The following is a 26,968-nucleotide window of genomic DNA, read 5'->3' as shown; positions in this document are numbered from 1 at the left end:
CAGTTACCTCCAGGCTGTGAACAATTTTCTGAACAACAAAGGAAGTGGGACTTATTTTGCCTCATTGTTTGAGCAGTAGTCTGTACTTGTGTGGTCCTGAGCAGTTAGGCAGAGTCTCATGGTGGCAGGAACCTGTGGCAGAGGAGGTGCCTCGCTTCATTGTGGACAGCCAGAGAAGAATGTTTGTGTTGTGCTTAAAAAAAAAAAAAAAAAGAGCCGGGCATGGTGGTGAACTCCTTTAATCCCAGCACTCAGAGAGGCAGGCTGATCTTTGTGAGTTTAAGGCCAGCCTGGTCTCCAAAGTGAGTCCAGGACAGGCAAGGCTGCACAGTGAAAAGCTTTCGAAGGAAGGAAGGAAGGAAGGAAGGAAGGAAGGAAGGAAGGAAGGAAGGAAGGAAGGAAGGAAGGAAGGAAGGAAGGAAGGAAGGAAGGGGAAAATGAACAACACGGTTAGGTTTGGTTTTAGAAAAGGCACTGGCCACAGAGTAGAGATGGCCTGCAAGTGGGGAAGTGGCAGCTCATTGCAGTAATCTTCAAGATGGATCATGAAGGTTCAGTTTAGGGAGAATTCCTGTGAAATAGAGTAGAGAGAAGCAGGTAGGCCTCCTGTATACTAAAAATTACAGTTTATGGAATCAATGGCATTTGGTGACTAGGAGGGGAAAAGAAGTTCTAGATGGCTCTTTACTTTCTTGTGGTCTTTAAGGTGGCAAGATAAGAAAGAGGTTCAAGAAGGTGAAGTTTTGGCTACTATGTTTGAGATTCTGTATGATATCATTCACCATCATTAGAATGTTAAACAATATACGTTGAGGCTCAGAAGAGATGTGAGCAGGAAGATTAATTTTGATTCTTGTCCACATAGATCAGTTGAAGCTGGGAAAGTAGATGAGGTAAATTATCAGGGGCAATGGGTGAAGCAGGCCTGGGGAACAGAACAGTCCCTACATAGTAGTCAAGACCAGGGATAGCACCATCTCTGTGTGTGTGTGTGTGTGTGTGTGTGTGGTGTAGGGGTACATAGGTGTGCCTGTGGAAGTCAGAAGATAATTCTTGGGGGTCATTTCTCTCCTGTTAGGAGATCTGGAGACTGACTTCAGGTCATCAGGCATTTGACCAGGTCGATGATCATATTGATTAGCAGGTATATTAGTTACTTCCTTGCTGCTCCAACAAAATACCTGACCAAATTAATGTAAAAAGGAAGGGGTTTGTTTTAGTTCAGTGTGCTGGGAAGCGCACTGTGGTGGGCAGAGCATGGAGGCAGGCATGTGTGACTGATGGTTCCACTGCATTCACTGTCAGGGAGCAGGATGTGGCCAATGCCTGTCATTGGCCCATGCTGTCATTTTCATGCAGGGACACCGGCTCATGGAATGCGGCTATCCATATCTAGGTGGGTATTCCCATTTCCCAGAACCTAATATAGAAAATCCCTCTATATATTGAGGGATTAATATTGACAATTATATATATAATATATATATGAATATATATATATTATATATATATTGACAATATAGAGGATTTTCCATGTTTTTGTTGAATAATAACACAAACAAATGTAATATAGGACTTTTACATGCCTTTCAAAAATGAGTAAGGGGCTTGGTAGAGACAAAATAGTCAGAAATTTAGACATCCCGAGAAGAAATGATTTCCAGAACTCAAAGAACAGCAAAATTGATGTCAAAGAGTGGAAGAGTTCACACTGGAATGTTACTCTGGAGAGTTTTGAAATTGGTCTCTTGGAACATAGGATTGGAGGCCTAGACTTGCCTCATGCATCTCTTCTTTCATATCCTTTTCCTGCTCTTTCTTTCTTTCTTTCTTTCTTTCTTTCTTTCTTTCTTTCTTTCTTTCTTCACTTCTTTTCTTTCTTTCTTTCTTTTTTTTTTTTTTTTGAGACAGGGTTTCTCTGTGTTTCCCTGGCTGTCCTGGAACCAGGCTGGCCTTGAACTCACAGAGATCTGCCTGCCTCTGCCTTCCGAGTGCTGAGATAAAAAGTGTGTGCCACCACCGCCCAGCTATTTATTTTCTTACAGTAGATGAATACAGCTATTTTGAATAACAGTTCCCTCCAGTGACATAGAAGATACAGTAATTAAAACTGTTGTGAATTAGCAGCAGTCACAATTAGCATCTGGGTTACTTGGCAGTGTGTCCAGCTCTCTGCCTTGCTGGGCTTTCCTGCACAGTGGCAGGGAGAATAGGCCCTCTGTGCACACTGAGAGCATTCTACAGGTGTCCTGTTTAACCTATAACAAGGTCCCTACATCAAGAAAGACAACAGAAAAATGATCAAGACTGCATAGGGAAACTATAGTCTGTCTTAGAAAAATATACTCATTATTTTTAAATTGCATTGCTATTTGAGACACTTTATTTAAAGCAGTTTCTGCAGAGGAAATTGGTTCAGACTTAATGATCTCTGTCTTATGGAAAGCAAAGAATAGAAATTGAATATCAGGTCCAACACAGACTGTAACGTCTTAGCAAGGAAAGTCAGGCTAGGAGGACCTGATTACTCAGAGCCCAAAATTCTAGCTGTGCCTCCACTGACAAGTGCATGGTATGTCAGCATTAAGAGGCTTAAAATCTTTCTAATTTACCCCAAGTGCTTTGACTGTGGAATTGGAGATTAATAAAGAGGTTGGAAATTGGCCAGTGGTGTTGTATTCATTAGTTCCAAGACAGGAAAGACTGTGCACACTTTCTTCAAAAATGTTACTTTATTTTTACTTAACTGTTTCTGTGTGTGTGCTGTGTATGTGAGAACGTGTACTGGATTGCAGGGGCCACAGGCATTGGAGAACCTGAGGCCGGAGTTACAGCCAGTTGTGTGAGTTGTGGATGCTGGGAGCGGGAACCCTGGCCTCCTGGAACGGTAGAACGTGCTCGTAACCCTGAGTCCTCTCTCCAGCCCCGGTGCAAACGTTCTTTACTTCATGTGGCTTGGGTTCCCTTGACTCAAACTGTGAGCTGCTTAGCATTTTCTAGAAAAATCTAGGCTCTTCTTGCCATTTCATTTACTCACCTATTTTTGTTTTTAGTAAGAAAACCTTTCATGTTATGTTGTTTGAAGCAAATACTTGAGTTTAAGAAGACTGTTCTGATCCCAAGGTTCACTTTCATTGTAGTTGACATTGTCAGCTTTTATGAACTGTCCTCAATACTCATTTTTAAATTTTTATTTATTCTGTATCAGAGTTGGGAAAATATGTCATTCTCTAAAAGTAATCCGTGTGAACATTTTCTTCATAATTTTCAGTATCTTATCCTCGTAGATATATTTTCAGTTGAACATACTGTCTCTTAGAACAGTCTAATGTTTTGAGTTTGTCAACATTTCATGAACATGTTCTCAAGTCATCAAGTAATGTAAATGTTGTCTTTACTCATATTCTCTAAAACCAAAACCTTTTTCTATTTCACCCCCGCCCTTAAAGGCCTATGTATTTATCTTCTTTTTAAAAATTATTTTTGAGATTATAATATAGTTATACCATTTCTCAATTCCCTGTCCTCCCTCCAAACACTCCATGTACCCTTTCTTGCCCTCTTTCAAATTCATAGCTTCTTTATTCATTAATTATTGTTAGATATGTACATGCAAGTATGTGTGTCTGTATGTGTGTGTTTGTTTCTAAATACGTAAACACAACCTGCGTATATATGTTTTTTGAACTATTTGGTATTGGGTAACAATTTGGTATCTTCCTAAAAAAGGCTATTTTTTTCTGCCCTCAGTATATCTTAGTTGCCTATAGTTCTTTGTGTATGGTTGAAGTCTCACGGCCTTTCCTCTGCCCACATTAACATGTCTATTGTTGTAGTCCTTATTCAAGTCATCTTTAGGAAGCTGTGTTAGTAAGACTTCATGAGAATATCTTCTGACATTCCTAGTAGACGTAATCTAAGCAAGTTCCCTATTCCTCTGGCTTTCACACACTTTCTGCCTTCCCTTCTGAAATGATCCCTGAGCCTGAGGTGTGAGAAAGGTTCTATAAATGTACCCTTTGGGACTGGGCTCCACAACTCTGCATTTTGATTGGTTCTGCTTTTCTGTAATGGTCTCCATCTTTTCCTTGATGAGGAGTGAGGACTGCACTTTATCTGCGGGAATAAGAGCAAATCTTTATAGAGTTAAGGATTGTGCTGGTTTAGTAAAATGCCAGTTGTAGGTTCTTCTCCAAGATGCATGACTTCACTAGCTCTGGGTAGTTGGCTAGTTTCCAGTACCAGGCATCATTTTCTTCTTGTTGAATAAATCTTAAGTCCAATTAGAGAAATGTTGATTAACACCGAGGTATGCATGCAACAACTCCCCCTTTAGGATTATTATTCCATGCTGCTCATTGTAGTTGTTTATAGGAGTCATAGCTGTGTAAGACTGATACTTTTTGTTTTGTTTTGTTTTAAGCTTGCATGTCACCTTCTAGTACCATGAAAGCCAACCCTCAGGGAGGAAGCTTTGCATGTAAATTCCAGCTCAGGCCTATGGGCCTTGTCCCTGAAGCACTTGGGACTTCCTGGAAGCAGCCAAGGACAGCAGCAATATTCTGCAATCTTTAGAGAGTCCTTTGGATAACCCTGACCAACAATTCAAAAAAGGTCTTCTCATGCCTGGGGTTGGGGCCTTTCTGAGTTGGTCTTTAGCTCTTAGAAGGTGCATTGTCAGCCTGGATGGGAAAATTTTATTTTAATTTTATTTGTATATTTACATTGTCTTGCATATATTACAGGTATTTTTAGGTAGACAGTTAATAGTATGATTCCTTGTAATATTTTTAGACATTTTATTTTACCCTACTCCCATGGTCTGTTTTTATTTTTCTGTTCTCTGCAGTTACTCCAGGATATGTACTCATTTAATAAGAATTCTGGAATTTTGGTTTCTTTAAAAAAAAACACAGAAATATTTTAAAAATATGCTTTTGTTTTATTCCCACGTGTAAGGATGTGGGGCAGCTTCGGACTGTCTGCAGCAGCTGACTATGATTTGCCTCGTGCTCTAGCAGAAGTGTGGTTTTGCCAGCTGTGACTGTGTGATCTTTGGAAATTTGGGAACTTTTCAGAGGTTATGTAAATGCTAGGTCCCCCAAGAGGAGGGGTCAGAGGTTGTTGATCATTTAAGGAGGTTGGTTGTGGTTTGCTAGTAGCTATGGTCAAAGCTGGAACAAGAGGAAAGAAATTAGATTCAGGGATTTCCTAATTCCTCTCTCTATCCTTGTTTCTCTCCTAGCTAGTGTTAGGGGTTGAAACCCAGTGCACGAAGGGTGGGGAAAAGAAGAACCCACAAATATAGTAAAGGCCAGCTACATACTCAGATCAGCTTCAAGCTCACAGCCTCAAATAAGAGAAAATATGCAAAGTTTGTCTTTGTGGGTCTGCGTCACTTCATTTAACATGATCTTTCCTAGTTCTATTCATTTTCTTGGATGGATGGTGGGGAAAGATGTGTGGATCTGGCTGGGTGTAGACTGATCTGGATGTGGTGCCTCAATTCTTTCTGCTCAGCCAGCCCCAACTTCAGAAGCAGTAAATACCAAATTACCTCATCAAAACACCTTTGGGAATCATTGTGCTTCTACTCTCACACCTGAGCAGTCAGCTAGACACTTATTTATTTCATCCAGTTATACAATGTTCCAATTGGTTAGGTAACATGCCATAATTATCTCCATTTATTCCAGAAAGTATTAATTAAGCTCTTCATTCCTAATTAAGCCAATAGAAAGTGTGTGTTAAATAATCTCTGCCCTTTAAGTGTTCACTACTGCAGGTAACTAATTCTCCTGGTTTCCCTCTGTCATCTGTGACTGTGGCATAATAGGAGTCAAGATGGCTAATGTAAAGCATGATGCTAGCTCAAGCTAGGAGATTTGGGAGAGAAAATCAGGACTGAGTCAAAGTATGAAGATTGTCGAGCAAAGTAATTCAAGCAGCTAGGTACCCCTTGCAAGATGATCTGGCTGTTACCGCAAGGCATGTTTTCCAGTGTTATGTGCACTAACACTCCCTCTATCAGTGGTCACCTGTGTCCTTGTTTTGAACTAGGAAATGGCAGAATATTTCTGTCAAGGCATCACTAAGGCAGAGCCCATCTGATGACTCTGCTTTGAGTTGCCTCAGTTATTGGGAATGGTTGACAGGGATTCATTACTCTCATTCATTACTCATAGTTTTCATCTTTGGGTGTCATGTATCTTATTTTTAGTACATGATACTGGATCCCTAGAAGAAAAATGTAGGTCCCATTTGGGGCTTTAATAGAGCCATGAGCCCAGTGGCATCCTTCACTTCAAAGGCTAGCATTAATGGCATCTCACTCATAATTGTCTTTAATATATTCTTATAAAATTATAGTATCACCCATAGAGATACTCTCATGTTACTGATTAATGACCACATGGAAAATTTCTTCTGCAAAGTAAAATGCTTTTATTAAAAGGCCTGTGTATTTTTTTTTGAAGTGAGCATCTGAGAAAGATATTATAAGTTGATAGATTCTACATATTAAATATAACTAGCAATTAAAATATTTATTTTATCACAATTAAAAAGAGTAATGAAATTAAAACACACTATTAAGAATCTGTGATTTATGTGGAAACTTTTATAACCAAATGTAATAAATACAAAATAGAAAAAAATTACCAATTAACTCTAGGTTACATTTCTTTTTTCTTCTTTTTTACAGTAGCAGACAGAGAAAAGTACTTACTAAGTTTGCTTTCATGGTTCTAAAAGTGAAGCCAGGCGTGGTGGCACAGGCCTTTAACCCCAGCACTCGGGAGGCACAGGCAGGTGGATTTCTGTGAGTTCAAGGCCATCCTGATCTACAAAGCAAGTCTAGGACATCCAAAGCTATACAGAGAAACCCTGTCTTGAAAAACAAACAGGCAAGCAAGCAAACAACAACACAAACCATAGTTCTGAAAGTGAAAATAATATTACTGGTGAATAGAACGAAAATGCAAGAGACCCTGGGAGCACTCTGGCCCATTTGTGGTTGTAGTCAAGGCATTCTAATATCTTCTGCCACGTACTCCCCAAAGTTGGTGCTTTTTCTTTTCAAATTAGTTGTGGATTCATAGTATTCAGAACTCAGTGAAGGCACATTTATTGAACAAATGTGTCTTTGAAATAAGACACATTCATTTTTCTTGAATGTCCATTTGCAGGCAAAATTGCAATGGAGAAGCAAAAGCAAGACTATTGTTCTCTTTCTGTGGCTTTTGGCATCTTGGGAAGGTGATTGATGTCAGTGAAGAAGAGTGAAAAGTGTTCTAAAACAGTTAAACATTCACCACTAATTTAAAATCTTTCTAGACACCAGGTTGTGAATGGCCTTCTCCACAAGCAAACAGAATAGTTCAATGATACAGTATAGCCTGTTTCAATTCTTCAGTTTCAGATGCATATTTTCTTTTGTATTTAAGAAAACAAAATTATCAAATTTTTACAATAATATGGATTTATATTAAAATAATGTAACTTCAATATGTGTAAAAGCCAGTTTTCTTTCGTTATGTACTTATAACCTTACCTGCATGAGGACTAAATGGTATGGTTTTCAAGATTTTGCTTATGTACATAAAAGAAGCTTTTTATCCAGGTATGGTGATAGACACCTCCCATCTCAGCATTCGTGGGCCCAAGGCAGATTCACGGATAGTTGGAGGTCAGCCAGGGTCGGCTACCCTGTCTGAAAATAAAAATAATTTCAAAAATTAGAACAATTTTTGATTTGCAGATAAATTGTGAAGATAATCTAGAATTCCATGTACCCCATATAGTTCCTGCTTGTTGTGGAAAAAATACTTGGACATGGGTTCAAGGCAATAGAAAGTTTCTATTAGTCAACTGGAGACTACCCTGGGTGTTCAGGATCCCAGTACAGTCCTGAGCCTTTAATCTTGGGGTGAGCTTTTAAGCACAAAAGTCACATCCTGGGTTGATATACCTCAGTTAGCAAGAATAGTTAGCCAGAAGCAGAGCTACGTAAGTGAGGTTGGGGCATTTTCTGACTTTTTAGAACTACTGATATTGCTTAGATGTTTGTTCTCATTCCGTCAGGTGTTGTTGCTATGTACTAGGTTTCAAGACCTAAATGGTACTTCCATCATGACGTCAGTTATACTAAGATCTCGGGGCTTATTAAGGTCTGGGGGCCTGTAACATGCTTTCTATTAGTCACATTTTACTAATGCCTTGTGCATGTTTTGCAATTAGTAAACCAGTATTGACATGTTATTCATTTAGTCCACAGTTTTTACTCCTCTGTAGCATAGGAGCTTTTCCATATCCTTCTCCATGTTATGCTTGGCCACCTCATGTGTTTGTCTTGGTTGGAGCTTCTCAGACATTTCTTTAATGGCCCTGACGGTTTGGAGACATGCTAGGAAGATATACCCTAACTGAGACAGGTCCATGTTTTTTCATTTTAATGTTATTTCTTCTTTTTAGTGTGTGTGCAATGTGTGTGTGTGAGTGGCACAAGCATCCACGACACACATGTGGAAGTCAGAAGACAACTTTTGGGAGCCTCTCTCCTTGTGTAGTGTTGGGGCATCCACTTCAGGTTGTTGGGCTTATGGAACAGGCACTCTTACCCACTGAGCTGTCCCACTCACCTGGTCTAATGTTCTTTTATTGTGATTAAAGTAGGGATGACATGATATGATATGACATGACAGTGTGGTTTGTCACTATTGAGGATAACCTTCATGGTCAGGCTAAGAAGAGTCTTGGATTCCTTTCAGGAAAGTTACTTACTCTTACCTTTTTGTTACTTGCTTACTTGTTTGTTTGTTTTGGTTTTTCAAAACAGGGTTTCTCTGTATAACCTTGGCTGTTCTGGATGGCCTTGAACTCATAGAGATCTACCTATGTCTGTCTCTGGGATTAAATTCGAGTGCTGACACTGCCCTGAGCTTGCTAACTCCTCTCCCCCCCCCCCAAACAGAGTTTCTTTATATAGCCCTGGCTGTCCTGGACTCCATTTGTAGACCAAGCTGCCTTCAAACTCATAGAGATCCCACAGCCTCTGCCTCCTGAGTGCTAGGATAAAAGGCATGTGCCACCACTGCCTGGCTGCTTGATAACTTTTTATTGCTTCCTAAGAACTAGACAAATTGTCCTCCAAAGTGGCTATCCCACTTGACACTCACAGCAGCAGTGAGTGAGAGTCCTGTTGCCCAGTTCCTTCCTTCATGTTACATTGGGTTGCTCAGATTTTAGCAACTCCAGTAAATGCCCAGGGGTACCTCTTGGTTTTCAATTACAAATGAGCACAGTGACAAGATGACTAATAGGCTGTACACTCTCTGCCTTCACACAGTGTTGCTGAGATGTCACTGCTGATCTCTTGCCCACTGTAAAACTGCGCCTATCTTATTTCATCTTCTCTGTATAACCTCACTCCTTTTTCATAGTCAAGATAGTTTACATATTTTAAAAGACCTTAAACATTATCATCTTCTTAATCTTGCAGATTTTTTTTTCCTTTTAGACCAGCACCCTACTTTCTGAAGCCAGTCAGCCTGGCTGCTCCAGTGGGACATACAGTCACAGATTTAATCTCACAGAACTAGGCAGAAAGTCCCATGGACATTGTTTCTAGAACAGCTTCATTCTTCGCTGACTCTGGCTTTTGAGAGTAGTGGCGTCTTTCAGAGACTTCTTGTATTTTTCATTTTCTACCACAGAGATACAAAATAATTTCTTTTTGCTCCAGACCCTCAGTGCTTAGACTCTGTTTTTAGACTTTTCCCCAAAGCTTTCTGTTCTTTCCAAAGGGATACTTGACAAACAAAAGTACCCGTTCTCTCTCACCTCTGCTAGCTGGCTGTAACTGGCAGGCACCTGGTCAGCCTATTTATTTCATTTTAAATCACACGATTGAGGATTGTAATTAAATTGGATGCAACTAAATAATGTGAAACTGCCTGATCTGAGCTTATGGATCTGAGTTAAAAGCATCCTGCCCATGGCCTCTCAGAAGCTTTTCTTATTTCTTTTGAATCAAGATGTTAAGGTCAGTCAGAGATTTTGTGAGTCAAAGCCAGCCACATTCATATGTGAGAAGATTTTAATTACAGGAAATAATCATGAACTACTTAGAAACTCAATTAAAAGTGTTTTTCTTTTCCCCCCATTGGAGGAAGATTGCCTTTATATTTTGAACCCCAGCTCATTTATAAGAAATACTATGTTCTTTCATATTTACTTGCATTCTGAACTCTACAACTTCCCACTGTGAATATCAAAATCAATTTTCTTAGAGTCAAAGAAATGAGTTAATAGGATTTTGTATCCTGCCAATAGAAGTGGCTTAACATTTAAAAAGAATATTGGGTTTGCTTGTGATTTGACTGAACTGGATCTCTGACCTCTGATCCATCCCACTCCATATTTATCTGTCTGCAACTCCTGGATGTTCTTAAATTTTACTAGTTGGGGATTAATAAAATAAAGCCGAAATCCAATTCTTTAAACTGTTCCAAACTCAAGTGAATGAAATAATCTTACTTAATAAAATGAAGAGGTTTTGGTTTTCTTTTTAAACATTGTTGTTCAGTTCTTTATATTCTTCCAGAGGGGAAGAAGGAACTCAAAATTTTGTTTGTTTTGTTTTATGCCACCATTTTTACTAAATTAAAAAATAATTTATTTTTTATTTGTATGTAATTGTGCTTTGCCTGAATGTATGTCTGTATGAAGGTATCAGATACCCTGGAACTGGAATTATACCCAGCTGAGAGTGGCCATGTGGGTACTGGGTATTGAAACCGGGTCATCTAAAGGAGCAACCAGTGCTCATAACTGCTGAGCCATCTCTTTAGCCTGGAACCCACTATTTTGAAAGGACATTTTAGGTTAGTCCTAACCTAAGAAGTCTGAAGAAGAATTAAGTTGGCACAGTATAGAGTTGGCCCTGCAGTTGAAACTGAGTAAGCTTTTGACTTTTTTTTCCTACTTTTTTGGTGCTGGAGCTTAAACCCAGGTCCTTGCATATGTGAGGCAAGAGCTAGTGACCAGCTTTGTCCATGTTTAAATGTTCTACTTTGAGATTGGGTATCAGTAAGTTGCCCAGGTTGGCCTTGAACTCATTGTCTGTTACTCAGGCAGATCTGAACTTCAGATCCTCCTGGTTCAACCTCCTGAGTAGATGAGGTTACCAGCCACTACCATCAGGCCTAGCTCTAAATTTTATTTTCAATTGAAAAGTACAATGGTCGTTTAAAAGTATCAATTAATAACTTAGAAATGGTTCTTAGGATGCTACTCCAAAAGTGCCTTTAATTACTAATTTTTTTTACAATCTCTTATTCATTTAAAAAATATCATGATGTGAATTGAGCAAAAAATATAATTGTCTTTCTTCCTCTATATTATTTTAATTTGAAAACATCAAAGTTTGTCATCAAGAATCTTCCTGTTTTGTAGGGTTGTGGACTGAGATACATGATGGTGATGGAAGTAGCATGCTGGGAAGTTAGAGAGCCAGGACTTCTCCGGAACTTAATGCTGTGAGGCAGTTAGCTTGCTCATCACTGTAGCAAACACCAAAGAATAGCTACCAAAGGAGGAAGGACTTCATTTGGCTCATGATTGCAGAGGGTTCAGCCCATGGTTGTTGGGGGGCAAAATGGGCGTTCATGGCAGAGGAACTTCTGTACCTCATGGTGGACAAAATACAACAAACAAAGAGGGAAGTAAGCCTTGGGTACATCCTAAAAGCCCTTCACCAATGGCCTGCTTCTTGAGCTAGATCTACATTCTAAAGTTTCTAGAACTTTCCAAAATAGCACCATCACCTGGGACCAAGTATCCAATACATGGACCTCTGAGAAAGTAGCTGAAAGATTTTTAGTAGAAAAGTGACATGATTGGATTGCATTTTAGGCAAGTCCAGGGAGAAGGCTTGGGTTCTAGATTATTGCAGGCTGCAGTAAGGCGTTCCTTCTCACTTCTGTTCTGTAAATAAACCAAGTCTTTAAAGTGAATTTATTGCCATCACTGTTGGCTTTAGTCACCAGGAAGTCATGCAGACTGTCTGAGGAAGAGGGGCAGGTGCAAGGAAGTGGAGCTTCTTAACAGGTCTGGAAGGCAAGTGAGAATAGAGATCCTGTTTCTGGAAGCTTCACTGTGAAAGGAAGGAGTTAACACCTGAAGATTTGAAGACCCTGAGGCATGGAGAGAGTTGGTGGGTGGATTTACTGTTGGGACAAGAACTAGGAGTAGGTGGGATGGAAACATCCTTCCCACTGGGACAGAAGCCTGAAGTAGGGATGCTAATGGGGGGGGGGGGGGAGAAGAGACCTGGAAAAGCAGTTAATGCCTGTCTGCATTTTCCAATGAAAACCTTTCACTAGGAATGAGGAAAGAGGCTGGTGAGGAGGGAGGCTGCAAGAGAGAGAGAGAAAAAAAAGGTTTGTGTGAATGTATGGAAGAAGGGAAGGGAATGCCACTTGGATCCTGTGTGCACCCAATGGTCCAGAGGGTTCTCAAGCATGTGGAAGCACTGGGTAGCATACCACTGATCCTTAGCCCAGTGCTGGAAGACAAGGATCCTGGACTGACAACGGAGATCTTACCAGTGCGTGAGACAGGAGGGTAAAGTGACAGGAATTGAGAGCTCTGAATAGTTTGGAGATAACAGATCGATGTGTAACTTGGAGGAGACCAAAAAAACTGGATAAAATAGAGTTGAAAGGTAATGATCAGAAGCCAGTTGGAAATCTCAGACACCGTACAGCAGGTCAAAGGTTCCCTGAGAGTAGGCGAGGCCAGGCAAGAGGAGGCTTAGAACTGCAAAGGTTTCAAGGACACTGAAACCTTCAGAAAGTCAGGGAAATCGAAAATCAACAGGTCATTGTCAGAGCAGGAGTAAGGATTGGGGTAAAGGAATGAGCTCCTTGAAGCCGAGAGCTCCTTCCCCAGATTCAGACATTAACTGTAACTCTGTAAATCTGATTTGAATCACATTTTTTTTCTTTTCAGCAGAGTTTAGGACTTCAGTATATTATCCCAGGAAACAGTACCTGTTACCCATCTCCAGATGCAACTCTTACAGGTTCCAAAACAAGGACCCCCCCCTCGCTTCTTTGCTGAGTGTCTCCTTCCCACAGTAATTTCAACATTTAAGAAAAAAATTTATCAAAGTAGGATATGACTAGATCATTCTCATTCTGAAGACTTTTCAGTTGAGTGTCGTTAAGATAAATATAGTAGGGTTGGCCAATTATCCTCTTGTTTCAGATAGAGTTTTTCATCTTTCTCCTGTAATTAAGTTGTTGTAGATGTGGTCACTGTAATTTGGATCTTAGATGGCTTCCAAAGACCATGAGTTGGAGACTTGTTCCTCAGTCTATAGTATTCTTGGGAAGGAATGGAAACTTTAAGAGGTAGGGCCAAGAAAAAGGAAGTTAGATACCTGTTTTCTTGACAGATCCTTTTTCTTTTCTTCTTGGCCAAAATGAGATGGGTCTCTTGTTCCACCATTCACTCCTTGTAGACCCCTTCAAACTTTAGGCAGTATGATCAGTGACTATGGACTGAGGTCTCTAAAACTGTGAGTCAAATGTATTGATTTATTCTAGGTACATTATCACAGTAATAAAGAGCTAACATAGTAAAGGAATCATTGCTCCTCGTTGACCACTATGATTTAACCCACTGAGGTGGTCTTGATGAAAAGAAGCCAGTACTTTTCTTCCTATATAACATGGGTTGTCTAATAACTGATCCCCAAAGGGACATTAATGTCTTCTCACACAAACCATCTCTGTTACTCCTACTTGTGAGTGTCTGGACATACTTTTGAAGCAGTCTGTTGGGGAGAATAACATTTAGGGTTGTACTTACAGGCTTTTATCAGAACTGATTTTAGTCAGACTGCACTGTTAGTATGTCCCATCTTAGGGTCCAAAGAAGATAATGTTTCATTTCTATTTTATACCCCACATAGGGAGGGAAGGGGGATTTCCAGTGGATATTTCTCTTGAACACTTTATAAATTAGTTTATTAAAGTAGAAAGGATTTTAAAAATCTGTTGTTCGACAAGAAAATTTGAACACAGGGAACTTCCTGGAGACTCATACTCCAACCAAGGACTATTCATGGAGATAACCTAGAACCCTGACAATGCAGCCACTTCTGATGAGAACTGATAGACTAAGATCAGAAAGAGGGGAGGTCCTTATCAGTGGACTTGGGGAGGGGCATGCATGCAGAAAGGGGGGGAGGGTGGGACCGGGAGGGGAGGAGGGAGGGGCTTATGGGGGGATACAAAATGAATAAAGTGTAATTAATAAAAGTTAAAAGAAAAATAAATAAATAAAAATCTGATGTTCGAAATGAACATCTTGCAGCAGGCGAAGGAAGACTAGACCCTTGAGTAAAATGAACTGACACAAGAGGGTTTTGTTTGCTGATTCAAAAGTTTAGTAATACTTGTGAGTTCTCCAGCTTTTTAAGCAAAGATGTTTAGGAGAGGGTCTCAGGGTTTTCTAATTAGCAAAGGCTTGCCAGATTATTATAGGAGACATAGTCAAGCCAATAAAATGTAGTTTAGAAAGCTTAATTGGGCTGAGTTATTATGGTAGAATAAAGTTGATGTCATTGGAATGAGGGTTAAATTTGTCTTTATAGTTTGCTGTGGAAGTTGTTGAGCTGGATGACCACTTTAAAAAATGGGCACCGAACTGAACTGGATGGTTTGAGCCAATGACTTGAGACTTAGTATCCTCCATTACTTTGTTCTAGTTCCCACTTGACCCATCTGGTTATCCTGTCTCTGGTTGTTTGAGCTTTCATGAGGATGTTCATGCTTCTAGAGCTAAAGGAAACCTATTCACTTACTCAGAATGATTTCTTTCATATAATCACAACAGAGCAGGAGGAAGGGTAAGGAGGAAGTGGACATTCCTGCACTCCATCTACAGTTAAATATTTCCTCAGATCATTTTAAATTCTGTTGTTAGGAGTAGACAGTAGACCTGGGAGGAGTTAGGGTGACGAGAAAGGATAATATGACCAAAATATATTGTATGCAGTGTGAAATTCTCATAGAATTAATAAATATATTATGTGTGTTTTTAAAAGCCTGACATAATTTGCCTAGGTTGTTTATGATATACTTTAGATTTACCACAGAATTACATTCATAGCTAATGTGGTGACTCCAGAAATGGGAAACTCATTGCTCTGCTGTTTGCATGAGGAAAAACTGCTAAGGTTAGACAGTGTTGAGACATCCTGACATTGGCTATTGTAGCCTGAGGGATGGAAGGACAGAAGAAACTCCATAAATGTTGCAGTCTCTTTTCTGTAAACTGGTCTTTTGGAGTTTTCGTCTCACTGTATTTCAAAGCTAGATTCATTCCCCTGGCACTGTATTCCTAGAGTGACCCAAACCAAACATGCCGCCATGATCTGGAGTAAAGGTTAGTACACCAATTACCATCTCTTCTAAAAATGAAAGGTCATCATTTGTATAGGTATTACTCATGGAGTTGGTGAGACAGCTCAGTGGCTAAAGCACCCAGAGCCTGAGTTTGGTCCGCGGAACCCACAGTGGCTCTCCATGGCATGTATACACTTGCACTCACACAAACACATGTCAGTACTGAAATCTTAACTGTCTGGTTGGGGGACAAATGTGTCTTTCGGTTGTGTGTGTGTGTGTGTGTGTGTGTGTGTGCCTTCCAAGAGTACTATAACTGTTACTTTGTCAGCTTTCTCAGTCACTTTAAGAAGTTTTCATGGCCTTGTTGGAGCAGGAAGAGATGGCAGTTTCCTTGCTCACAGTGGAGTCAGTAGAGGAGATGCAGTGTAGATGCTCCTGTGTATTTTCCTTATTGTGGATTTATGCTCATCTCTGTTTCTGGCCTTTCTCTTTTCTCTGACCTGTTTCAATGGCCTCTTTGTTGGCCTGGAGGCTTCTGTTTTCCTTGTCCCTGTTCCTGTCAGCCTGTCCCTCTCATTGCTCTGAGGATAGTTCTGAATCTGGGTTCTAAACATGCTGACTTGACTGTTAGAATGCTTCTTAGTGGCTCTTAGGCCAGTGTCTCAAGCTCACCCCACCATTTTCTTCTCACCTTCTGCCATTGTCCATTGACATGAGACATCTCTCGTTTTCCTTGTGCATGCCATTCTGTTCTCACGGATCCCTCTGTCAGGTATATTTCCCCTCCAAAGTCACCTTTGTCACTGTATCATCCCACATACCTAATCATCCCCTGGCTTGACAGTAATTCTTTAGTCTTGAATAGCACTTTCTCTTTTGTATTATTCTATATTTTACTGTGTATTAATTATTTTTTTATGGTGCTAGGGCTTGAAACCAGGGCCCTGTGCATTTTAGGCAAGCTCTCTTCTGTGAAGCTACAACCATGCTTACATCTCTTTGGTTTGCCTTGTGAATCATTAAGTTCTATGAAATCAGGGTCCAGTATTCATTATTTAGCTTTCTAAGGTTTATTGTTATCCCGGATGTTGTCTGCTAGCAGCAGCGCTGTGTGACTTGGGCATCAGGAAGGAGGGAGGTTCCCTTTCCCTTTGAGGAATCTTGTCTAATGTATGGGCATAAGTGACAACAGGCATATTAATAGGCAAAACACAAAATAATGTGCCTGCAAGCATGAAAGTCTTTCAGAAATACAAAACTCAATATCCTATTTATAGGGAAATGGAGATGGGCTCTATGTGATTTTAAACCTTAATAAAAGGATATATGTAGGAAGTTGAATGAGCCCTCAAAGAACAGACAATAGCATGTGAATTGGCCCAAATTAATTTGAACTGGAAAACAGACACACAAAAGCTGTGATGTTTGTTGGGGTTTGGTGGCATCCCTTCATCTTCGCACCTTTGGTGTGAATGTAATCGTTACTGACTTATGATTTTGTAGAAGGGAGTAAAGGCCACTATGTTTGTTTTGGAGGGCCCGCAGGTGTGGGAAGTTGATGGAGAGAGCGCCACCCTGCCCGGGTCCACACGGGTCAGAAGATCTCCAGTTCTGAGGAAGACATGATAGGCTTTCTTTTGTTCAAAATACTTAGCATGCTAAAGTTTGGGGGCATCATTTTTCTGTACTCCAACATTAGAAATACATGCTCCCAGCCTCCATACGAGACTATCTGAACCAGAATTCAACCTCAACAAAGCTCCCAGAACATCACAGTTCATACATTCAGAAGTTTATGTACATATCCTGGGTAACAGGGGCTCTGAATTATCTACTGAGTGACTAATGGATGAATTACACTGAGATTGTTCCTGAATTAAAACATTATCTCATAATCATCCAGTCACAGAAACTGTGGCCCAGAGGACACCATTTTTCTGCAGCCCTTTTCAGTTTTAGAGAACTCTAGCTCCATCTTTTTCTTTAATGGCCTGATTTGTTATTTCAGGTCGCCTCTATCGTGTTCGTTGCCTGAAAATACTTTTGACATGAACAACTGTAGAGAGACACTGTTAATTGTCTGTAGTTATAGATTATGAGCACAACCCCCCACTGTCTCAATTAAGAGCAAACACTAACTAGTGTGTGTCATTGTATCATCATCTTCTTAGCTGTGGTATTTGGGAATAAGTGGCAAAGAAGATGTAAAGGTTAGGAAGGTGTTCTCTGTCACAGAGTCAGAAGCGTTTTAAGTGTTCCTGCTCACACATCTCTGCTAATAGCCACAGGAGGAGATGACAGTGTAGCATGCCCAGATTTTCAAAACAGGAGAAAATCTGACAGCGAAGTCTTCTTAGCTGTCTGCAAATGAAATCGGAGCGGGAAAAGCATGAAATGTGAGGAGGCGTACCTGCCTGTGCTGAGATGGTGCTAGAGGAAAGCTCCAGCCACTGTGCTGCATTGTGGGAATTTGTGCCATCACTTTGCTTGTAACAGTAATTGGGATAGTGACATTTTATGTGCACAGGCCAGGGACACAAAGGCTCTGCAAGGCATAAGATAGTTTTTCACATTATAAAGATCTGAACTGTCCATGTGAGGCCATGACTTCAGAATGTTTAGCCAGGCATTTTGGAGATAGAAAATTCTATTATCAATACAGATGTGTGTGTGTGTGTGTGTGTGTGTGTGTGTGTGTGTGTATGTGTGTGCGCACACAGACACACACTACTGAAAAGTCAAAACCAGAAACTTACTACTAATGCATTCACATTGTGACAAGGGACAAAGACACCTAATGTTTCTTCAATATATGTAAACAAAAAGCATGTTAAATAGTGCTGAATTTGCCAAGGATACTCCCACCACAGAATACGGGTGTTTGCTTGGCTTCTTTTTTCCTTTTGAACTTTATATGTTCACTTTTGTTTTTAAGCTAAACACATCTCTGCTCATACCATGTGTAGCTACTGAGCTCACATGGATTCTCTTTATAGGTGTAAGATTCTGTCATCTGAAAATGCTCAGTTTTTTTTATCTGTTTGCTCTGAGACAGAGTCTTACTATGGAGTTGTGGCTGGCCTCAGACTTAAGAACACCCCAGGCTCTGTCTCCCAGGTGCTAAGACCAATGTGTGTCCCATAAGACCAGCTTGTCTCCTTGTAGCTTGTAATGTGCTTATAACCCTGAGAAGTTACATAGTGAAGCGTATCATGGTGTGTTTGGGTGTCTGTCTTTTGTTTTTCTTTTATGTGTGTATGTACTTTGAGGCAGGGTCTTACGTAGCTAGGCAAGCCTCAGATCCAGACAGAGCTGATGATGTCCTTCAACTCTTGATCCTGCGTGCTTGGACTACAGCTGTATGCTACCACATAGCTGGTTTTCTTCATATAACAGGGTATTATAATTATTTTTTTAAATTTTAAGTGTGATGAGGCTTTTTAAATTTTTTGTTTTAATTAACTATGGCTCAGGGCCTAGGGAGGCATCAGGGCTGAAGGTTTGAGACTGGTCTGCCTAGAGAGCCTCATTAATTCTTGTCAAAAGCTACTAGGGAAAGACTTCAGCTTAATGAATGTAAGAATTAGGAAGAATCATATTCCATGGGGCTGGAAGCTGAGGGGGAAGCTGGGTGCAGATGGCTGAAGAGGGAAGTCATGGAAATACCCAGTGTTTGGTCTTGGGGTCAACACCCTAGTTTCAGATGCTTTTCCTGCCACTTCCTGACCTGTGGCCTTCATAACTGTCCTGATTCTTGCCTTTGCTGTCCTGTCATGGTGAGAATGGATATTAGAGACAGTGCTTTTAAAGCACATGGTATAGAGATGCGAAAATGCTAGAATTACAAGTTATATAATAACCCAATGTTGTATAGCTCTTTAGAAATGGAAAATGAAGACATTAACTCATTGGCTACTTCAGATGTTGTTGGCATTTCCCATGATGTCTTAGGGCTGGGTTTTGGATATAGGTTTCCAGATTTAGGTACTTTTTTTCCCCCACATGTGTTTGTCTGTGGTTGGGGGGATGTGTTGGGAGAAAATGAAATCTCGAGTGAGTGTGTGTTGTTGTCACAGACATGTTCTCACCACGGTGCACATGTGGAGACTAGAGGAAACCTTTCAGAAGTCGAGTCTCTACCATACTGAAGATCAGACTCAGGTCATTACTTTTGCACATGACGCGCTGAGCCATTTTGTTGGCCTAAATTCAGGTAACTACTTTTTTTTGGTGGTGCTGGGGGTAAAACCCAGCCTCTAGCATACCGACTAGTGGTCTTCCACTGTGCTACCCCCCAGCCTTCATATTTCTTAGATTATGGGACATTCACAGGCATTCACAGATGGGATTCCTCTTATAAGCCACTTGCTAGCATCCCCTGATATCTTGTTTTGTCCTATAGAGATCCTCCTATCAAATGACACTGGCATCCTAAACCCTGTTAAGTGGGTCTTTTTCATTTCCCAGCTCAGCTGAAGTACCTTAAACATTTTTTTTTCTCAACAGTCACTTTTCCACTACTAAAAACTACAGTTGTATGAAGGAAGAAAAAATATTTCCCCTAGCTTTCTCCATATAATTTAATCATTCCCCAAATCTCTAAATGCCTATTCTTACCCTGAAACCCCACTATGGTAGTCAGCTTTCTATTCTGTATCAAATGCCTGAGATAACCAACTTACAAGGAAGGGTTAATTTTGGCTTGCACTTTTGTGGATTCAGTTGAATGGCAGCAGGCCTGGGAAAGGATCTAGTTTGTTTTCCTGTTTTGTTTTATTTGTGCAAGATGGGTTCACTGTTAATAGTGACCCCAGCTGGACTGGACCTCACTGCATAGACAGGTTGGCCACAAACTAACAAAGATTACCTGAGTGCTGAGATTAAAGGCATTGTACAACTGCAGCCAGCAAGGCGTATGTATTATTAGTTAGCTTTTGTGTTATTTTGACCACAATACCAGATAGAAACAGCTTAAAGAAAAGTAGGATTTCTTTTGGTTTACAGTTTGGGGGAGTTTCCATTGATTTTACTGAGTAGGGAATGGCACAGCACTTCAGTTGCTGGTGTGGGAGTATGTGCAGGGAGGTTTCTTATACCATGGAGGACCAGAAAGGAGAAGATGATGCCAAGAACCAGGAGTGGGTATAATTATCAGTGGTCTCTCTGTCAATCAGGCCCTTCCTGCTAAAGGGTCTACAGCACAGTTTACAGCATAGGACAATAGGGCCAGGAGCTGGGGAACAAACATGCAAATCAGGAGCCTATGCAGGATCTTTTGGATTCAAGCTATAAAAGGAGTGAATATAACTGTCAACAATGCTTGTTGGCAGGTGGAAGAGTCCTGTTGCTATTTACTGAGATGGGAGATAGGGTTGAAGATGAACCAAGTTTGAGGGACAAACTCTAGCTGGATTTTGGATTAGGTTTGAAGCCCTTGTTGAATAGTCAAAGCCATTAGCCATGAGTCTCTCCTACTAAATGTGAGTTCCTGGATTTAAGGTAATGCCTTGACCATCTTCATGCTTTGTCATTAGTTTGCAGAGAGTCTTGCCCACAATATCACTAACACTTGGGGTGTAAGTATTTGGAATTCAAATGTACTTGTGTGGGAATTTTTGAAGGGTATAGAGGTTCACTTGTGTCTTCATAAAACAGAATAAAGATAATTGGAAAGAAATGATGTACAGAGCATTTTGGAAATGTTTAAAGCAAGAAAGGATGTTGATGGGAGGTTTAGTAGTGAAAAGCAGATAGAGTGCTCAGACCATATATAGAAGTAAATTAGCACAAGTCATCATTCTCAATTCCCATGCGTCTCACACACATCTTGGCTGTCTTAACAGCTGCCCCTGTGGCTGCAGCTGTGGAAATTTGCCAGTATTTTCTTGTTTCTTTTTTAAAGCATTCCAGTTTATCATTGCTTTATCATTCCTCATGTTACACCCCCAACCCCAATGGTACAGAAAAGACTTAGAACTGCATGGGGATCCACTCAGGGCTATAACATTTGCATAGGGGGCTCCTCCCAACAGCTCTTCTCAAGAACTTGGGGAAGGCTTCTCTAGAGAAAAGAGTTGCCTGTACTGTAAAGCCTGGTGTGATGATGAAGGCTCCTGGTAGGAAAAAGTCCTGTGCCTTCAGGAGGGGCATAGGTGTACTTTGGTGTTGCTGAACATGTCTTTATTAAGATTGGGAAGGGCAGTAAGACATGGTAGAAGAGGCTCAGGAAGCAGGAAGTTAAGGTCTTTGTAGGCTAGGGAGGAGAGATGTGATGAATGTTGAAAGGTTAGGGCCAGAGATACTGTGAGATATTTATATTTGGAGGTAAAATGGAATTGGCTAGATTTTTTTTTTCATGTTACAGGACCGTCCTCTCCCCAATGATGACAGTCTTATGAAGTTTCTAGCGTAATAACTGTCACACATTCACTGCTATGTAGATATTTAAAACAAAATTAAATAAGCAAGAGCAAAAGGAATTACCACAGACAGAAGAGAATAAACTTGGAAAAGCATCTTACCAGGGCTATTACAACATCTGCTTGGATGAGGGGTGATGTCAGTGGAGGCGCAGGTGTGGTGAGGTGAAGGTTGAACTGAGGCCATGGTTCTGCCTGCACATGTCATCTTTGTGGAGCCCAGGGGTTATCCGTTAGGCAGCTGCAATTATGATCCTTGGGCTTAGCAGAGAGTTTGGCGTCTTTAGCATTTACATAAGAATGTAAGAGTCACCCATCAAAGGAGATAAAACAAGAAAAGAACGGTGGCCAAAGATAGAACCGATGGAAACAGGGGAATCAGAAGTTCAAAGTGGTCCTTAGTTACAGAACAAGCTTGATGTCAGCCTGACTTACATGAGATCCTGCCTCAAAAACCAAACCAACCAACCAACAGCAAACAAACAAAGCATGGAAAACATGAGATCTATTCTCTGCTACTAGTCGTCTGTGTAGGAATGTTAGAATTAAAAGTGAAGGGAGCTCTAGATCTGATTGATATTGTACCTTATTAATATTTTTTTCCTATCATAGTGGTAAACATTTTATTTTATTATTAAAAAGGGTATAACTATGATCGCTCTTTAGGTAATGCCAACTGTCCACGAACACATCCTAACAAGGTGTGTACTGATAGTACACACCAGATTTTTGTGCCAGATTTTGAAGGACAGCTGTGTTCTGACTCCCCCAAATCACTAGTAATTGCAACTTTGGGCACCCTGTTTCATTATTAAACAAACAACAGTTAGTGATATTTTGGACTTCGGGAATCTATAGATGATAAAGTCCAATGTTATTTTATTCCAAATCTAGACAGCACAATAAGATACCCAAATACCTGCTTTTTGCCTTTGATATCTCATAATACTAATAAATTTAACTCTAAAATGTGAGCGCCTTCAGCACTCTAAGCTGCCTCTCTGGCCAGCTGATATATCCATATGACAGCCTCTTAATGGGAGCCATGCGTTGATGGTGTAGAAGGCGTCAGGCAAGCTATGAGCACATGCCATACCTGCATGGGAAATTGTGTTTGCAGTGGCAACATCTTCCAAGTGACAAAAATAACTGGGCTTTACTCCCTAACCCTGGAGCCAAGTGTCCCCTTTCACTTCCTGTTCTGTTGGTATTTTGTGAAGGGACAGCTTATCTTCCAGAATTTGGAATGTGAGTTTTCTGTCTTTGCCACTTTCATTATCAACCGCATTCTTATAGATCTTCATTTGTTTATTACCCCATTGCAGGTGCTGAGTTCTGATCATGGGTATATTTCCTCAGTAATATTGGATCAGCTTTCAGGTTTTTAAGTTCTTCACACATTTCCTGGTTAAAACTTCAGCAGCTTGAATATAAGTTCTTTTTTACTACTTTTCTACACCTTTGGGTGGAACAGCTTTTTCTTGTTCTTTTTCTTTTTCATTATTATTTTCTTTTATATATCTACCATGTTAGCAGTCAAGTCACCTGTGCTAGCCTTGAACTCCAAGCCATCTTCTTGTTATCCTTTGTTGCTGGGATAACAAGTGTGACTAGGCTCTTAAGGAAATTTTTTCTTACAAAGCTTGTGCTAATAAACAGGAAGGACTGAGGGTGGGCGTTATTAATTACTAAAAGATGTGGCTGCTGCTGGTGTTATTTCCTGACAAGCCTCCCACTGGCAGGAGCTGGCAGAGTGCTAAAATAATGTAGGGACATCAGAACCGCCTTCACATTAAGGATATTCTCTTTCTGTTGAGATAGAGTGGAATATATCTCCCAGCACGCTGGAGCTGGTGTGCTGTCTTACTTTGGAGCAAACTCCTGTGCAGCGGCTAACACTAAGAGTTTGTTTCTGAGGGAAATGGCAACCTTAAGTCACTGGCTGAGTCATGATGTCATTGACTAACCCGCAGAAAGCTTGTGATGTCTGAAGCCACTTTTTTCTGACACTTAAAATTGTAATAGGTAAATATAGCCCAAGAGCAGTAGAATTCAATAAATTGATTTTTCTTCCCTGTCCCTGCATATAAAAGTTGTTTGGTTTCTCTGGTATTTATTACTAGGCAGTATAAGGAGCCTTTCTTTTTCCTTTTTGACTCTGAGCTTGGCTTCCCCATCTTTTCCCCATCCCAATCCCTTCTCAGCCTCCTGTGCTAACCAATAGCACATGTGTTTCTGAATAGAACCTGGAAGAGGAATGTGTATGGAAATGTTGTTCCAAATTCCATATGCTGTAAGATAATACAATGGCTAGACTATCAGAAGTCACCCCAGAAAGGGGAATTTGGGTTGGAAAAGAATCAAAGAAACTGTGAAGCTACTAGAATTGACTGCAGTTACACAGTTATAGGTAGTCTGGACAATTGGATGAAGGCCAGGTTCAAGATCACAAGTAATCCCCTGTCCTTTAAGAATGAGATGCCACTGACTGGAGAGGCGTTGAGCCATCCACTTTCTTAGGGTATAATCTAAATGTAAGCGGCAAGCTTTGTCTTTTGTTTTCTAAAAGTAACACAGGGATATACTGAGTCCAGCCAGGAAACCTTGGGTTTATCTGTCATGAACAGTCACACTTCTTCCTTCCTCTTTGTCCTTTTCACTTAGAAAAGAAGGCACTGAGATGAGTCCTTGATTGCATCTGGGAAATGTAACCTGATGTCCATGGCCCCTTCACTTCTTTGTCCCCTTTATCTGACACAATGTCCAGCGTGACATGCATTTTGGATGAATTCAAATAGTGTTAAGAAAATATGGGGAACGTTAGTGAGTAGAGCAAATGTTGAGTGCAACAAATTCTAGTTTCAAGAAAAAGTGCTATGGTATAAGCATGGGAATTTCAAAAGTGCATTTTGTAGAACTGTAGACTATTGCTATCTCCCAGCTGCACATCCAATGTTATTTGCTCCAACCATTCCTACCTGAGCTACTGCCCATCATAAATCCCATAATTACTTGCACATGCTTTCCATCTGGGTTGCTTCTCTCCATCACACTAGTCCTCAGAGCAAGCTCCTCCCAGCCACATGCTTCTTCTTTACCTAGCCCATGGCGACCTGCTGCACAGCTGTCCTCTCTCCTGTGATCCTTCTGCTCCTCTAAACACGCCCACCCTAGCCCCATCCACCTCTCTCCTGCATAGTTCAGCTGTAGGCATTTTTACTGGCCAATCAGGAATAACATGGGCGGCAAGGCTATGCAGTAGCACTTGGTGTACATGAACATGTGCTCAAAGAACAGTGAAGATCTTGGAGACAAGCACTTAACAATTAAGTACGTGGCCCCATAGCATCCCACAACCCACCATGCTGTGTACTCTTGCATCAACCATCAGATGAAGAATCTGATGCCGAAGAAGTACTGTGACTGAGGCTCTTGGCTGGTGAAAGGTGATCCTGGCTCAGCCACAAGGACCAGTACCAGTAAACTGAGAAATGATGAGCCAATAATAGGAAAGCCACCTGGGGGAGAACCTCGAGACTTTTATTTTCCTACCAAATTAAGGTGAACATTGCTCAGTTTTCAGAAGATCGAAGTTATTCATTACAAAGTTTTCTTTCTCCAGGTAGATACTCTTTCTCTCCGGCTGCCTTGTTTTGGACAGAAATCAACAGACACCAATAGAGTTGCACATTGAGGGACCTCACTCAAAAAGCTCTTCAAAAACTCAACCCTCTTTCATTAAGCTGTGAAGGGAAGGGAAATTTTGAGGAAAATGAATGGGTCTAGAAAGTATAATATTAAACAAGGTAACCCAAACTCATGAAAACAAAACTACATGTTCTATTACTACACTACATATTATAACTTGCAATTTAATGAGTATGTAAATGTGGGTAATGCATACCCCAAGAGAGGGTAAGACTAGGTGACAAGGAAGGACATGGATAGACTAAGGGTGCCAGTGACCAGAAAGAAGAAAAGAGACTAGAGAAGAGGTTGTAGAGGTGACCAGGGAGGAAGGGGAGTAGAGGAGATGGGGAAAATCTATTAAAACATACAGTGTTCAAAAAATGCCACAATGGTGTCTAATACCTTGTATGCTAATTTAAAAATAAATGAAGTAAACCTTTTTCATAAAAGGAGGTACATAAAACTGAATTTGCCAATTTATTAAAATGTCAGCTATTGCTAATTTAAATATGTAAATCTGAAGCAAGAATTCCCCCTGATTTGTTTTCTGCAGTGTCAGAAAAAGCTAATGTGGGACTCAGGCTCCCCAGGTAATTTCCTAAATTTCTGTCCCATGCTTGATGCAGCTCGGGCTTTAGATAAATCTTGGCCTATATCTTTGACAACAGGAAAATGATTGTCACTGACTGATGTATGGAGAGTTAGGAGAAAACCTTTCTTCCCCTACCACTCTGCTGCTGTTTAAGCAGCTCCAGGCAGTGAGTGAAGCAGGCTTAGATGGACTAATCTCTGGGCATCACCTCTTACCTTGCATGAAGGCATCCACTAATAAAGCTGAAGCCAGCAAATGCTTGGGAATCTGCTGTGAACTTTCCGGTAGTTGCTATGGATCCCAGTAATACAGAGGAGAAGATGCTGGGAGTAATGGCTGTTGTGCTGTCTGAGTGAGGGCAATGACGCTGACCAGAGCCTCCTTAGCCGATGGTCTCTACTTTGTGGAGACCTTTCTTTCCTCCATACCAGAGGCATTACCTTCATATCCCAGGGATGGGGGCCCCCTTGCCAGTACTGGGTGCTGGATTTTATGTTTCTTTAAAGGGTTCCAGTGTCCTGTGGACTAGAAAATTCTAGCAATTTAGAAGGTGGTCCCTGAACTTTGTCTAGAAAGGGGGACAGAAGAAAGAACAGAATCAGGGCTGTCATATTTGTTTGTTTTATTTCTAAGACTCACAAACCCATGGTGCCAGGCAGATGGCTCGGCTGGTTAAAGCACCTGTCCTGTGAGCATGAGGACCTGAGTTTGGATTCCCAGCACTCATGTAAAAGTCAAGTACCATGTCACTCCTGTGTAGCCCCAATGTGCTGGGCCAGGGGGTGAGAACAGTGGGTCCCTGGAGGTCACTGGCCAGCCAGTCTGCCCAAATCAGTGAGCTGCAGGTT

At 40.8% G+C, this 26,968-nt stretch overlaps 1 protein-coding gene across 26 annotated transcripts in view; it reads left to right on the top strand.

Annotated features, from left to right (window-relative positions):
• The window catches only part of Kiaa1217 (KIAA1217 ortholog), an 839,639-nt gene that overhangs the window by 616,905 nt on the left and 195,766 nt on the right, over window positions 1-26,968 (top strand). The window lies entirely within an intron of this gene.

Source organism: Meriones unguiculatus, chromosome 19 (genome assembly GCF_030254825.1).
Source record: "Meriones unguiculatus strain TT.TT164.6M chromosome 19, Bangor_MerUng_6.1, whole genome shotgun sequence".
Lineage (NCBI taxonomy): Eukaryota > Metazoa > Chordata > Mammalia > Rodentia > Muridae > Meriones > Meriones unguiculatus.
Note: the sequence above shows the minus strand (reverse complement) of the source record. Positions and strands in the feature narration are given on the sequence as shown.